Consider the following 14,955-nt stretch of genomic DNA (forward strand, 5'->3'; position numbering starts at 1 on the left):
GGGAAGAAAATCCTTACCTGTGCTATAACATGGATTATCCTTAGGAACATTGTACTAAACGAAATAAGACAATCACAAAACAGCAGATGTATAGTGTATTATTGCATGTACAGGAGGTATATAAAGTACTCAAACTTATAGAGCCAGAAAGTAGAATAGCGGTTGCCAGAGGCTGAATTGGGGGCAGTGGGAATGGAGGAGTATTATTCAGTTAGTGTAGAATTTCAGTTTTACAACATAAAAAGAGTTCTGGAGATGGATGATGGTTGTACAACTTTATAAATTTGTTTAATACCATCAACTGTACACTTAAAATGATGACGATGGTAAATTTTATGTTATGTGTATTTTATTGCAATAAAAAAGGGATAATAAGGGTTTATAGACTATTCTATATATTAGTCTTTAACCGTTCTTTCTCAATGTTCTCCAGCCTTTCCTCAGACAATTCCAGTCTTAAAGGCTTCATACCGGCCGCGCGCAGTGGCTCACGCCTGTAATCCCATCACTTTGGGAGGCCGAGGTGGGCAGATCACGTCAAGAAATCGAGACCAGTCTGGCCAACATGGTGAAACCTCGTGTCTACTAAAAACACAAAAATTAGCTATGTGTGGTGGTACACAAATGTAGTCCCAGCTACTCGGGAGGCTGAGACAGAAGAAAAGCTTGAACCCAGGAGGTGGAGGTTGCAGTGAGCCGAGATCGCGCCTCTCACTGTACTCCACCCTGGGTGAGAGAGTGAGACTCCATCTTGAAAAAAAGAAAAAAGAAAAGAAAAAAAAGAAAGACTTGGCACCTTGAGTGCAAGCCCACTGCATATAGGAGCTAACTTGAAATGTCAAGTTCAAAAGTAGGTTATAAAACACTTAGAGAGACTAGTTATCGTTCCCTTAAAGTAGCAAACTGGGACACAGGCCAGCACAAACTCTTTTGTCTTTTAAAGGCCTCCATTAGAAAAAAACTAAACAGTCTTGTTCTTCAAAATAGTTAATTCTCTAAAAACATCAGCCCGGAAACATCTATAGTGTGTACAGTGGCTTCTCCTATGCGTGCTTTAGATTGCAGTTTTCCCTCTAACCCAGGCTTCTCATTTATTCCATTACTAATTCTTCCTATATTTTCGAAGAAATTCTGCAAAGTGTCTGGTTTGCTAATGACTCCTTTTCTAGAAATCAACACTGTGGTAGATCTATTTCTGTTTATATCATTGCTATCATTTTAATGAAAGATTATGAGAAAAGATTGACATTTCAAAAAAAAAAAAAAAACCCAAAAAGGTATAGAAACATTAATGTGCAGTTTAAAACACTGGGATTGTAAACAATGACCATTAACTTATTTGTCTTTGTAAAAATAAAAGAAAACAAAGCGCTAGAATTGTAAACACAGTAGTGGGGAAGTAAAATGTGTTTGGAAAGAAAGAGCAAAAAACTCAGTGTCTTATTGAAATAGAGAAAATTATCTATTTATTTGGAGAGTGCTCTCTCTCTCTCACTCATATAATAGAAATAGTTAAGGTTACTTATAAATAGTTAAGGTTACTTATATATTGAGGAAAATATTATGAGAGTTAATGAGCTGTTTAATGACAGATTATCACAATCTTTTCTCAATAAACTAGGAAATGACCTCAGCTTAATGAGGGTGAAGATGGTGGCATGAGAAGAGATGAGAGTTTAAGCAGGACAATGAGAGACTAATCAAAATATCAATAACCCACAACAAAAATCAAATTTAAATTAGAGATAATGAATATGTAATTTATAAAGTTTTTATGTCTCTTCCTATTTTTCCAACGTTTTGTTCCTCTGGAGAGAGAGGCGATGAGAAGAGAGAGAATGCAGCTAGTGAGATATAAGTTAATTAATTCATTCAACATTTTATTTCATTCAACAATTATTTAATATTTACGATAGGCTAGGCATGTGTAAACCAAAGCAAATGAGACACATTCTCGGTCAGCAATGAATTTTTAGGCTATCAGGCAACGGTTATTTAAAGAGGGTGATAGTATATTTTGTCAAATATTTTTAAATAGTTTCTTAAGTGAAGGATTAAATCACTGATTAATTTGTAGAGAAAATATATTTTTGTTTTTAAAAATGTGTATCAAGCTCTGATATGGTTTGGCTCTGTGTCCCCACCCAAATCTCATCTCGAATTGTAATCTCCATGTGTCAAGGGAAGGATCTGGTGGGAGGTTACTGAATCATGAGGGCGGATTTCCCCCCTTGCTGTTCTCATGATAGTGATTGCTCACAAAATCTGGTTGTTTGGTAAGTGTCTAGCACTTCCTCATGATTGCTCTCTCACCTGCCGCCATGTGAGACCTGAATTGCTTCCCATTCACCTTCCACCATGATTGTATAACTGAGTCAATTAAATCCCCTTTCTTTATAAATTACCAAGTCTCAGGTAGTGTCATTATAGCAGTTTAAAAGCAAACTAATACAGGCTCTAATGAAATACTTTGGCCATTTTCAATTGTCAATGGTAATGTTATTTCATTGCAGTTTTCACAAATCAGTAGGAAAAATAAACTGCCCAAGAAACATGGATTGAGTATCATGTTCGTAATTTCCATGCAATTGACACATTCCAGTCTCTGTGCAGGTCTCTGAGAATTATGTTTTTATACAGAAATGTTCTAAAGAAAATATATCTGCTATAATGTTTAAAAATAATCTCTAGAAGATCACTCTCTAGATGAAAATAAGTTGAAATATATAAATTACATCAGTTCAATGGTTTTATTGCCTTTCATGTGATGAGGAGATGTAACACATTAAGAAAAAAAATCATTTATGGTTTTTGTCCCAGGTTCCTGACACAGAGCTGCTAAAACTCTTGAGGTTTCCTGAGTCATGAGGGTGACAGGAGCACCTTACACAGAGCTCCTAAATCCCCTTCATGTGGTTTGGATCTGTGTCCCCACCAGAATCTCATGTTGAATTGTAATCTCCAACATTGGAGGTGGAATCTGGGGAAGGTGATTGGGTCATAGAGGCAAATTTCTCATGAATGGCTTACTACCGTTTCCTTGGTAGTGTCCTCACAATAGAGAGTGGGTTTTCACAAGATCTGGTCATTGAAAAGTGTGTGGCATCTCCCCCGTTTCTCTTGATCCTGTTTTCACCATGTGATGTGCCTGCTCCCCTTCACCTTCTGCCATGATTGGAAGCTTCCTGAGGCCTCCCCAGAAGCTGAACAAATGCCAACATCAAGCTTCCTTCACAGCCTACAGGACCTTGAACCAATTAAATCTCTTTTCTTAATAAATTATCTGGCCAGGCGCAGTGGCTCACCCCTGTAATCCCAGCACTTTGGAAGGCCGAGGCGGCAGGATCACGAGGTCAGGAGATTAAGACTATCCTGGCTAACATGGTGAAACCTTATCTCTACTAAAAATACAAAAAGTCAGCCAGGTGTGTTGGTAGGCGCCTGTAGTCCCAGCTATTCAGGAGGCTGAGACAAGATAATGGCGTGAACCCAAGAGGCGGAGCTTGCAGTGAGCTGAGATCCACCACTGCACTCCAGCCTGGGCAATAGAACTAGACTCCGTCTCTAAATAAATAGATAAATAAATAATCCTATCTCAGGCATTTATTTATGGCTGTGGGAGAACAGACTAATATACCCCTGGAGTTTCCTGGGTGATAAGAGCATCAGTTATCCTAATCTAGTGATTCCTGGTGAACTCCTAGATAGCTTCAGGATGAGAGATGTTCATCAGAAAAACTAAATTATTATTAGAGAAGCTTAGAGCTTTCAGTCCAACCCCCATCTATCAGGGAGGGAAGAGAGGCTGGAGATGGAGTTAATAAATGATCACACCTATGCCTATAATAAACGAACTTGCTACCTGTGATTTTTATGGAAGCGTCCATAAAGATCTATAAACTGTAGGGTTTGTAGAGCTTCTAGGTTGGTGAATGCATCCATATAACAAGACTGTAGAATACCACAACTGCATGGGGATAGAAGCCCTTGAGCTCCAGACCCTCTGGAGCTCACCCTATGTACCTCTTCATTTCTCTGTTCACCTGTATTTTTTATGATAAATTGGTAAATGTAAGTAAATGTTTCCCTGAGTTTTGTGAACTGCTTTAACAAATTATTAAAACTGAGGGGAGAGATGTGGGAACCTCTGACTTTGTAGCCAAGTTGGAAAGAAGTGTAGGTACCCTGGAGGCCCATTATTTGTGACTGGCATCTGACATGAGGACAGTCTTATGGGGACTGAATCTTTAAACTTGTGGAGTCTGACACTAACTACCTGCACAGTAAATCTGGGTAGATAGTGTCAGATTTGAACTAAATTATAGGACACCTATTTGGTGTCTGGGGAATTAGAAAATTGGCTGGTGTGAGGAAGAAAAAAAAATGATAAAGAAAAAAACACACATATGGTATAAGAAATACAAAATTTCTGATCTCTATTTTGTGAATAGAGATACAAGTTTTCCTTTAAGAGACAATCATTTTTCAGAAAAGTCTGTTTTTTTTTTTTTTGACAATTAATGGTAATTAGAAGAGATATGAAGAATTTGAAGACTTTGCCTGATTTTGCTTTCTTAATAAAATGTGTGTGTGTGTGTGTGTGTGTGTGTGTGTATATATATATATATATAGTAGATCAGTTACTTTTTTGAGCATGGAAGTACAAATACTTTTATTTTTATTCTCCTTAATCATTGCTTATCAATCTAATCTTCTGATAGTGTTAAAAATATAGGTGAAAAGTGAAAGAACAATTTAAAAACCTAAAGCAACTTGATAAAATATCATTAAAACATGCTGATTTTCTACATCTTACAGAATTTTTCCATAAAGAAGTGTGACTTTGGAAAATATTATTGACTGCACAATTCATTCAATATCCCATATTAATTAAAATGAGTAAACCTGAGGCCCTATTTTAAGATACTGAAGATCCCTGCACTAATATGTATCCGTTTTATCTGTGTGTGCCCGTTTGTGGGAGTAGCATTTCCATTTAGTGTAGTTGTAACGCACTTCTTTAGATGTATCAGGGCAGAGGGGAGGTATTTGAGTAATCAGAAGTTAGGACAGGTAGCTTTTGAAAGGAGTGAGAAATTATGAAATCTCTAACTCACGAAAGCTACTTGAGAAACTGAGAGCACATTTGTAAAATGGAAATCAATATGAAAAGTTTTTATTTTTCGTTTTTGTGAGTACATGGTAGATGCATATATTTATGGAGTACATGAGGTATTTTGACGCAGGCATACAATGCACAATAATCACATCACGGTAAATGACATATCTATTATCTCAAGCATTTATTCTTTCTTTGTACTAAAACAATTCAATTATACTCCTTTATTTTGCAATGTACAATAAATTATTTTTGACTGTAGTAGCCCTGTTGAACTATCAAATACTAGATCTTATTAATTCTATCTATTTTTTAATCCATTCACCATCCCTTCTTCCCTCACATCCCCTCACAACCCTTCTCAGCCTCTGGTAACTATCCTTCCAGTCTCTGTCTCCATGAGTTCAATTGTTTTAATTTTCAGGTCTCAGAAATAAGTGAGAACCCGCAAAGTTTGTCATTCTGTGCCTTGTTTATTTCACTTAACATAGTGATCTCCAATTCCGTCTATGTTGTTGCAAATGTCAAAATCTCATTCTTTGCATGGCTGAATAGTACTCCATTTTGTATAGGCACCACATTTTCTTTATTTATTTATCTGTTGGTGGACAATTAGGTTGCTTTCAAATCTCGGCTATTGTGAACAGTGCTGTAATAAACATGTGAGTGGAGGTATCTCTTCCATATATTGATTGACTTTCTTTTGAGTGTATACCCAGCAGTGGGATTGCAGGACTATACGGTAGTTTTACTTTTATTTTTTCGAAGAATCTCCAAACTGTTCTCCATTGTGGTTTCATTAATTTAAATTCCCACCAACAGTATATGTGGGTAGTCTTTCTCCTTATCCTGGCCAGCATTTGTTATTGCTTGTTTTTTGGATGAAAGTTACTTTAACTGGGGTGAGATGACATCTCATTCTAGTTTTGATTTGCCATTCTCTGGTGATCAATGATGTTGAGCATTTTTTCATATACCTATTTTCCATTTTATGTCTTCTTCTGAAAAATGTTTATTCAGATCTTTTGCTCATTTTTAATTGGATTATTATGATTTTTCCTATTGAGTTGCTTGAGCTTCTTATATATTCTGGTTATCAATTCTTTGTCAGACAGGTAGTTTGCAAATATTTTCTCTCATTCTGTGTATTGTCTTTTCATTTTGCTGATTGTTTCTTTAGCTGTACAGAAGGTTCTTAACTTCCTGTAGTCCTATTTGCCCACTTTTGTGTTGGTTGCCTGTGCTTGTGGAATATTACTCAAAACATATTTGCCCAGACCAATGCCCTGGAATTTCCCCAGTGTTTTCCTTTGGTATTTTCATAATGTGAGGTCTTAGATTTAAGTCTTTAATCCATTTTTATTTGATTTTTGTATATGTTGAGAGATGGAGGTCTAGTTTCATTCTTCTGCATATGGATATTCAGTTTTCCCGGCATCATTTATTGAAAAGATGGCCCTTTTCTGAATGTATGTCTTGGTACCTTTGTCAAAAATGAGTGCACTGTACACGTATGGATTTATTTCTCAGTTCTGTATTCTTTTCAATTGGTCTATGTATCTCTTTGTATGCTAGTGACATACTGTTTTGGTTACTATAGATTTGTAGTATTATAATTGGAAGTCAGGTGATGTGATTCTTCCAGTTTTGTTCTTTTCATTAAAGATAGCCTTGACTATTCTGGGTCTTTTCTGGTTTCATATAAATGTTAGGACTTTTTTTTTCTATTTCTGTGAAGAATGCCATTGGCGTTTTGATAGTCGTTGCACTGAATATGTCGATTGCTTTGGGTAATATGGACAGTTTAACGTAATGATTCTTCTAATCCATGTACATGGAATAACTTTCCATTAATTTTGTGTCCTCTTCAATTTATTTCATCAAAGTTTTATACTTCTCCTTATAGAGACCTTTCACTTCTTTGGTTAATTCCTAGCTATTTTATTTTATTTGCAGCTATTATAAATGGGATTACATTTTTGTTTCTTTTTCAGATAGTTCCCTGATGGCATATAAAAATGCCACTGATTTTTGTGTGTTGGTTCTGTATCCTGCAACTTTACTGAATTTATTAGCGCTAATATTTTTCTTTTGGAGTCTTTCTTTAGATGTTTCTAAATAAAAGCTCATATCATTTGTAAATAAAGATAATTTGACTTCTTCCTTTCCAGTTTGGATAACCTTTATTTATTTACCTTGTGTGATTGCTCTAGCTAGTATTTCCAGGTCTATGTTGAATAACAGCGGTGAAAGTGGGCATCATCATCTTGTCCCAGATCTTAGAGGAAAGGCTTTTAGATTTTCCCCATTTAGTATAAAACTAGCTGTGGGTCACATATGGCTTTTATTATGTTGAGTTATATTCTTTCTATAGCAAGAATCACGAATGGATGTTGAATTTTGTCAAATGCTTTTTCAGCATCAATTGCAATGATCATATGGTTTTGTGCTTCATTCTGTTGATATAATGTATCATGTTAATTTATTTGCATATGTTGAACTAGCCTTGCATCCCTGGGATAAATCCCACTTGGTTATGAAGAGTGATCATTTTAGTCTGTCATTGAATTTGGTTTGCTAGGGTTCTGTTGAAAAATTTTGCATCAATGTTAATCAAGAATACTGTCCTGTAGTTTTCTTTTTATGACATGTCTTTTTCTGTTTTTTTGTATCAAGTTAATACCGGGCTTATCGAATTAATTTGGAAGTATTCCCTCTTTCTCTATTTTTCAGAGTAGTGTCAGTGGGACTGGTATTAATTCTCTAAATGTTTGGTTAAATTCAGCACTGATGCCATCATGTCCCCAGCTTTTCTTTGCTGGGAGGCTTTTTATTATGACTTCTATCTCAATAATTATTCTTGGTCTGTTCAGGTTTTGAATTTCTTTATAGTTCAGATTTGGTATGTGTATGTGTCTAGGAATTTATCCATTTCTTCTAGGTTTTTCAATTTGTGGACATATAATTGTTCATGTTATCTTCTAGTGATTCATCAAGTTTCTGCAGTACCAATTTTAATGTCTCATTTTCTTTATCTGATTTTGTTTATTTGGGTCTTCTGTCTTCTTTTCTTAGTCTGGCTAAAAGTTTCTCAATTTTGTTTTTCTTTTCAAAAACAACATTTTTAATTCGTTTATTTATTGTATTTTCTCTTCATTTCAGTTTCATTTATTTCTGCTCTTTTTATTATTTATTTTCTTCTACAATTTTACATTTGCTTTGCTCTTGCTTTTCTGATTCTTCAAGATGCATTATTAGGTTATTTATTTGAAATCTTTTCTATTTTTTGGTTTAGTACTTATTGCTATAAACTTTTCTCTTAGAACTGTTTTCATTGTATTCCATAGGTTTTTGTACATTGTGTTTCCATTTTCATTTGTTTTAAGAAATGTCTTAATTTCCTTCTTAATTTCTTCATTGACCTTCTGGTCATTCGGGAGCATATAGTTTAATTTCCATGTTTTCGTGTAGTTTCCAAAAGTTTCTATTGTTATGTATTTCTAGTTTTATTTCATTCTGATCACCAAAGGTACTTGCTATAATTTCAACTTTTAAAAAATTTGTTAGACTTGCTTTTTGGCCTACAATATGGTCTATCTTTGAGAATGATCTATGTGCTGAGGAAAGGAATGTGTATTGTGCAGCTGTTGGATAAAATGTTCTGTAAATATCTGTTAGGTCTATAATGCAGATTAAGTTCAATATGGCTTTTCTTGATTTTCTATCTCAATGATCTGTCCAATGCTGGGTTGGTGCGGGGGGTGGGGAGGTGGTGTTGAACTTTCCAGTTATTATTTTATTGGATTCTAACTCATTCTTAAGGTTAATAATATTTGTTTTAATATAGCTGGATGCTCCAGTGTTGAGTGCATATATTTATAAATATGTTTATAACTGCTATTTCCTGCTACTGAATTGACCTCTTTATTACCCTTTAATTACCTTCTTTGTACTTTTATTATTTTATTATTATTTAATTACCTTATTTGTTCTCCACTCTGTCGCCCAGGCTGGAGTGCAGTGGCGCGATCTCGGCTCACTGCAAGCTCTGCCTCCCGGGTTCATGCCATTCTCCTGCCTCAGCCTCCCAAGTAGCTGGGACTATAGGCACCCGCCCCCACGCCTGGCTAATTTTTTGTATTTTTAGTAGAGACGGGGTTTCACTGGGTTAGCCAGGATGGTCTTAATCGCCTAACCTCGTGATCCTCCAGCCTCACCCTCCCAAACTGCTGGGATTACAGGCGTGAGCCACGACTGACCCCTTCTTTGTACTTTTCATACTTTTTGTCTTGAAAAATATTTTGTCGGTTATAAGTATAGCTACTCCTGCTCTTCTTTGGTTTCCGTTGATATGGAATGTCTTTTTTCATCTCTTTATTTGCAGTCTATTTGTGTCTTAATAGGTGACGTGTGTTTCTTGTAGGGAACAAAACATTGGGTCCTTTAAAAAAAAATCCATTCACAAAAAAAAAACAAAAAACAAACAAACAAACAAAAAAATCCATTCAGCAACTCTCTGTTTTGATCGTATAATTTAGTCCATTTACTTTCAATGCTATTATCGATAAGTAAGGACTTACTCAGGCCATTTTTCTATTTGTTTTCTTGTCTTCTCTTTCTTTCTATATTCCTTTTAATGAAGATGACTTTCTCTGGTGGTGTATTTTAATTTCGTGGTTTTTATTTTTTGTGTATCTGTTGCATGTTTCTGGATTTGATGATACCATGAAGCTTACAAATACCTGACAATGTTGATGATAACACTGTTTGCATAAACAAACTAACAAGCAAAGATAAAACATCAAAAACTCTACACTTTTTAACTTTTGGTGTTTCTACTTGCATCTTATTGTACTGTCTATGTTTTGAAAAGTTGCTGTAATTATTGTTTTTCATCAGTCCATCTTTTAGTCTTTCTACTCAATATGAGTTTACATACTACAATTACTATTTTATAACAGTCTGTGTTTTTCTGTGTTCTCACTATTACTTGCGAGTTTTCTACCTTCAAATGATTTCTCATTGCTTGTTAACATCTTTATTCTTTCAGATTGAAGGACTTTCTTTAGATTCCTTGTAGTGCAGGTCTAGTGTTGATGAAATCCCTCAGCTTTTTGTCCAGAAAAGTTTTTATTTTCCCTTAATGTTTGAAGGATATTTTCACTGGATATAACATTTTAGAATTAAAGGATTTTTTTTTTTTTTTTTTTTTTTTTTTTTTTTTTGTCAACGCTTCAAATATGTCTGCCACTGTCTCCTTGGCTCTCAGCTTTCCACTGAGAATTCTGCTGCCAGAAATATTGGAGTTCCTCTGTATGTTATTTGTTTCTTTTCTCCTGCTGCTTAGAATCCTTTCTTTAACCTTGACCTTTGGGAGTTTGATTATTAAATGTCTTGAGGTAATCTTATTTGGGTTAAATATGCTTGGCATTCTGTAGATGTCTTTTATTGAAACGTTGATATCTTTCTCTAGGTTTAAGAAGTTCTCTGTTCTTATCCCATTTCTACTTTCTACCTTGATCACTCTTTGTCTACCTCCTCTTTAGGGCTAATAACTCTCAGATTTGCCCTATTGAGGCTGTTTTCTAGATCTTGAAGGCATGCATTATTCTTTTTTCTCTTGTTTCCACTGTGTATGTTCAAACAGCCTGTCTTCAAGCTCACTAACTATTTCTTCTGCTTGATCAATTCTGCTGTTAGGAAACTCTGATGCATTGTTTAGTATGTCAACTGCATTTTCAGCTCCTGAATTTTTGTTTTTCTTTTGAAATTTCAATCTCTTTGTGAAATGTATCTGATGGAATTCTGAATTTCTTCCCAGTGTTGTCTTGAATTTCTTTGAGCTTCCTCAAAACATCTGTTTTGAATTATCTGTATGAAAGGGCATCTATTTCTTTTTCTCTTGGATTGGTTACTGGTGCCTTATTTAGTTCGTTTGGTTAGATCACATTGTTATGGATGACCTTGATGCTTGCGAATGTTTGTCGGCATCGAAGAGTTAGGTATTTGTGGGCCTTGAAGAGTTAGGTATTTATTATAATTTTTGCAGTCTGGGTTTATTTTGCCTGTCCTTTTAAGAAAGGCTTTCCACATATTCAAAGGGGCTTGATTATTGTGGTTTGCATCTTTGGTCACTGCAGCCATATCTGCGTTAGGTGACAGACCAAATCCAGTAATGTTGTGGCTGTTACAGACTCAAAGATGTCCTGCCTTGTGTAGCTCTTGTGTGAGATCCAGGAGAATTCCTTGATTATTAGGCAGAAACTCTTGTTCTCTTCCCTTACTTTTCCCCAAACAGAATCTCCTTCTCTGTGATGATCTGCCTGGAGCTGTGAGTGGGGTGACACAAACATGCTCAGACACAAAGTCAGCACAACACTGGGTCTTGCCTAAAGCCCACAATGACCACTGCCTGGCTACTGCCAGTGTTTACTCAAAGTCCAAGATCTCTACAATCAGCCGGTGGTGAATCCATCCAGGCTTGTTTCCTTCCTGTCAGGGCAATGAAATCCCCCCTGGTTAAAGATGGGCCCATAGATGCCAACTGGGAGTCAAGGTTTCAAGTCAGGAATCTTAGGAATCCCAGTGCTCTATTCTACTGTAGGTGAGCTGATCCCCAAGACACAAGAAAAAGTCCTTCACACTTTTCCCTCATCTTTCCTTAAGCAGAGGAGTCTCACCCCGTGGCGACCACTGCCCCGGGCCTGTAGTGAGTACTGCCTGGCTACTGCCAATGTTCCCTTAAGGCCCCAAAACTCTTGAGTTAGCTTGTAGTAGATGCTGCTAGTCCTGAGTCTGTCTGTTCGGGGGAGTGGACTTTCCTGTGGCCCACGGAAGATCCAGAAATGTCATCCAGGAGTCAGGGCTTAGAATCGGGGATCCTAGGAGTTGGCTTGGTGCTCTACCACACTGTGGTCAAGCTGGTACCCAAGCTGCAACACAAAATCCTCTTTACTCTTCTTTTTCCTTTCTGAATGCAGAAGGAGTCTCATAGCCACCACAGCTTAAAATGTGCTGCATGACACCTGAAACCAACACAGCTCTGAGTCTCACCCAAGGGCCTGTGGTGCACACTGCCTGTCACTATTGATTATTCAGGGCCAACGGGCTCTTCAGTCAGCAGATGATGAATCCTGCCAGGATTGGGTCCTTCCCTTCAAGGCAGAGATTTCCTTTCTGGCCCAGAGTGTTTAGAAATGTCATCTGGGAGTTAGGGCCTGGAATGGGGGACTCAGGACTCTGCTTGGTGCTCTGTTCTTCTGTGGCTGAGCTGGTATCTAAATTGTAAGAAAAAGTCCTCCTTATTGTCCCCTCCCCTCTCCTCATACAGAGGGAAGGAGTCTTCCACAGCCGCCAGCTGCGCTGTGTGGGACTGGGAGGGATGATACAAGTACTTCCTTAGCCACCCTGGCTGTTGTCTCGCTATGTCACATACACCACAAGTCCACTAGCTCTGAGTCCAGCACAGCACCAAGACTTGCCCAGAAAGTGTAGTCCCTGTGGCATAGACAGCCTTTTAAGTTCATTTAGGATCCCAGAGCTCATTAACCAGTGGTGGCAGGGCTTGCTGGAACTCAGATTCCAACCACTGGGATGGGTGATTTGCCTCTGGCTAGGGCTGGGCTACAGGCTCCCTCCGCTCGCACTTGCAGAGTTCTGTTGCATGCTGCTTTCCACTGTGACTGGGAGCACTGAGTTCCAATGCAAAATTCCACAATCACTGCTCTTTCCTTCCCCTAAGTGCTCAGATTGTCTTTCTATACCATACAGCTATTGCCAGAAACCTGGTGAGGGGTGGTGTAAGCAGTTCAAGATTGTCTTTCCTATCATCTCTGCCTCTTTCCTTAATATGATGTTAAGACCAGGTATTGTGATCACTCACCTGATTTTTGGATCTTATAAAGGTGTTTATAAAGGTTTTTTTGTGTGTATGTGGATAGTTGTTCAATTTGGTATTCTTACAATGTGGACAGTTGTTGGAGGCTATTTGTCCATCCTGCTCTGCTTTCTCCCAACATAAAAACATTTTAACCTCCAAAATTAGTTAACAGTATTAAAGGAAAAACCCAAGACAAGTTAAATTTAACACAGTTTATTTGAGCAGAAAAAAAATTATTCAGGAACAGTTTAGCACTCAGGATGAAAAGCAGTTCAGAGAGCTCTGTTCCTCAAGGAGTTCATACACATGTACAGAAAGAGAAATGGAAAAGATCCACAGAAGTAGCCTGATTGCGTTCAGTTTAGTTTTTGCCTTATTTGGACATGTTGTGGTAGCTGTTAGTCTATGATTGGCTGAAGGTTTGGCTATTAAGAGTGACTGAGACTAGGCTACTTGCTACAAGAGTATACATTCTCAGGTTAGGTTGCAATTTGTTTACACAACAAGTTAGAAAATAATTCACTATGTATGGAGGTAGCTTTCGGCCAAACAATAGTTAGTAGTAACAATAGTAATAAGGGGCAATACTTAATATTGCCTTGTCTATTTCATGATTTGCTTAGAACCTGCTCTCCATCAAATTAAAGGCATTTTTCTATGATTCACGTATTAAAACATTCTAAAAAATAAATGTTGGCATTTGGAAGCTATTTGCTAGAAAAAATTAGAATTTCAAATTTATATCTTTCTTACATTTCAAAGATGCATAATAAAAGTTGTGAGCAATTCCAATTTAGGTTTCTATTCTTTCTCTTCTCTCATCTTTTTTTTTTTTTTATAATTGACTATATTCCTCCATTTTTTCCCCTCCATAAACTGAGAACAATTTTAAGTTTATTTTCTGCACCATACATTTCATTTTTCCTACAAATGTGAATGTGGTAAATCTTAATTATGTTGTCTTCCTGAGTTCCTTGCAATCTGTCCTAATCATATCCACCTCTATTTTTTATCTGTAGAATTATCTTGTTTTTCTCAGAAAGCTTAAGATTTTTTAAAAATTAAACTAAGGAAAAATAGCTAATACTTTAAACCCTTCTTTCAAACATTTATATGATTGTCTTTCGTTATATTTGCTATTTTTTTCCCTAGAGTCTGAGTTTGTTTTGCTTGTTTCCACTGGATGAAAGATGCAAGCTGGGTTTGTGGACTGTGCAACCCCATTCCTGTGCCCCTTGCTTGCTGGTTTTCCTGACTCTGTATTGTAAAATTAAATGGTCAGTTCAGAAATTCTCCCTGAGAGAAATGATAAGGAATAAAATATGGAGATTTCCACAAGGGAGGTAGGGAGGTTAACCTATATGCTGGTATTTTCTGTGGGCCTCATTATTTCTCTTCTTCTCTCTCTCCTTGTATATATACATTATTTATATGTTATATATAAATATAAATATATATGTTTACATATAATATAATATATAAATATATATTATAGTTTGATTACATTGTATATAAATATATTGTTATTTATAAAAAATACATATATTAAATATAAATATATTTATGTTACATATATTATGCAATAAATTTGTTGTGTGTGTGTGTGTATATATGTTCACTGTTCAATCCAGCTTAGTGCTCTTGCTTAAAAGATACATGTAATTTATAAAACATTATCTTACATTTACAAATCAGTATATCATTAATTTAGTAGCATAGTAACAATTGGAGAGATCTGATTCCTGCCACTACAAGCTCCCTGACTTCACTTAGGGCAAAGACTACCTCAGACATGGGTGTACTGTGTGTCTTCGTGTACTCTGAGATATGCAAGCAGCTCAGCACAGAGTTTGGGGTGCTCCAATTAAATGTAAGGGAGATTTTACTGTAGATAAAAGTTCTTGTTCTTCTTTACCTTATACTCACCCTATACTTCTTTACCTTTTACTCATATAAA

Source organism: Trachypithecus francoisi, unplaced genomic scaffold (genome assembly GCF_009764315.1).
Source record: "Trachypithecus francoisi isolate TF-2019V2 unplaced genomic scaffold, Tfra_2.0 Lachesis_group14, whole genome shotgun sequence".
NCBI lineage: Eukaryota > Metazoa > Chordata > Mammalia > Primates > Cercopithecidae > Trachypithecus > Trachypithecus francoisi.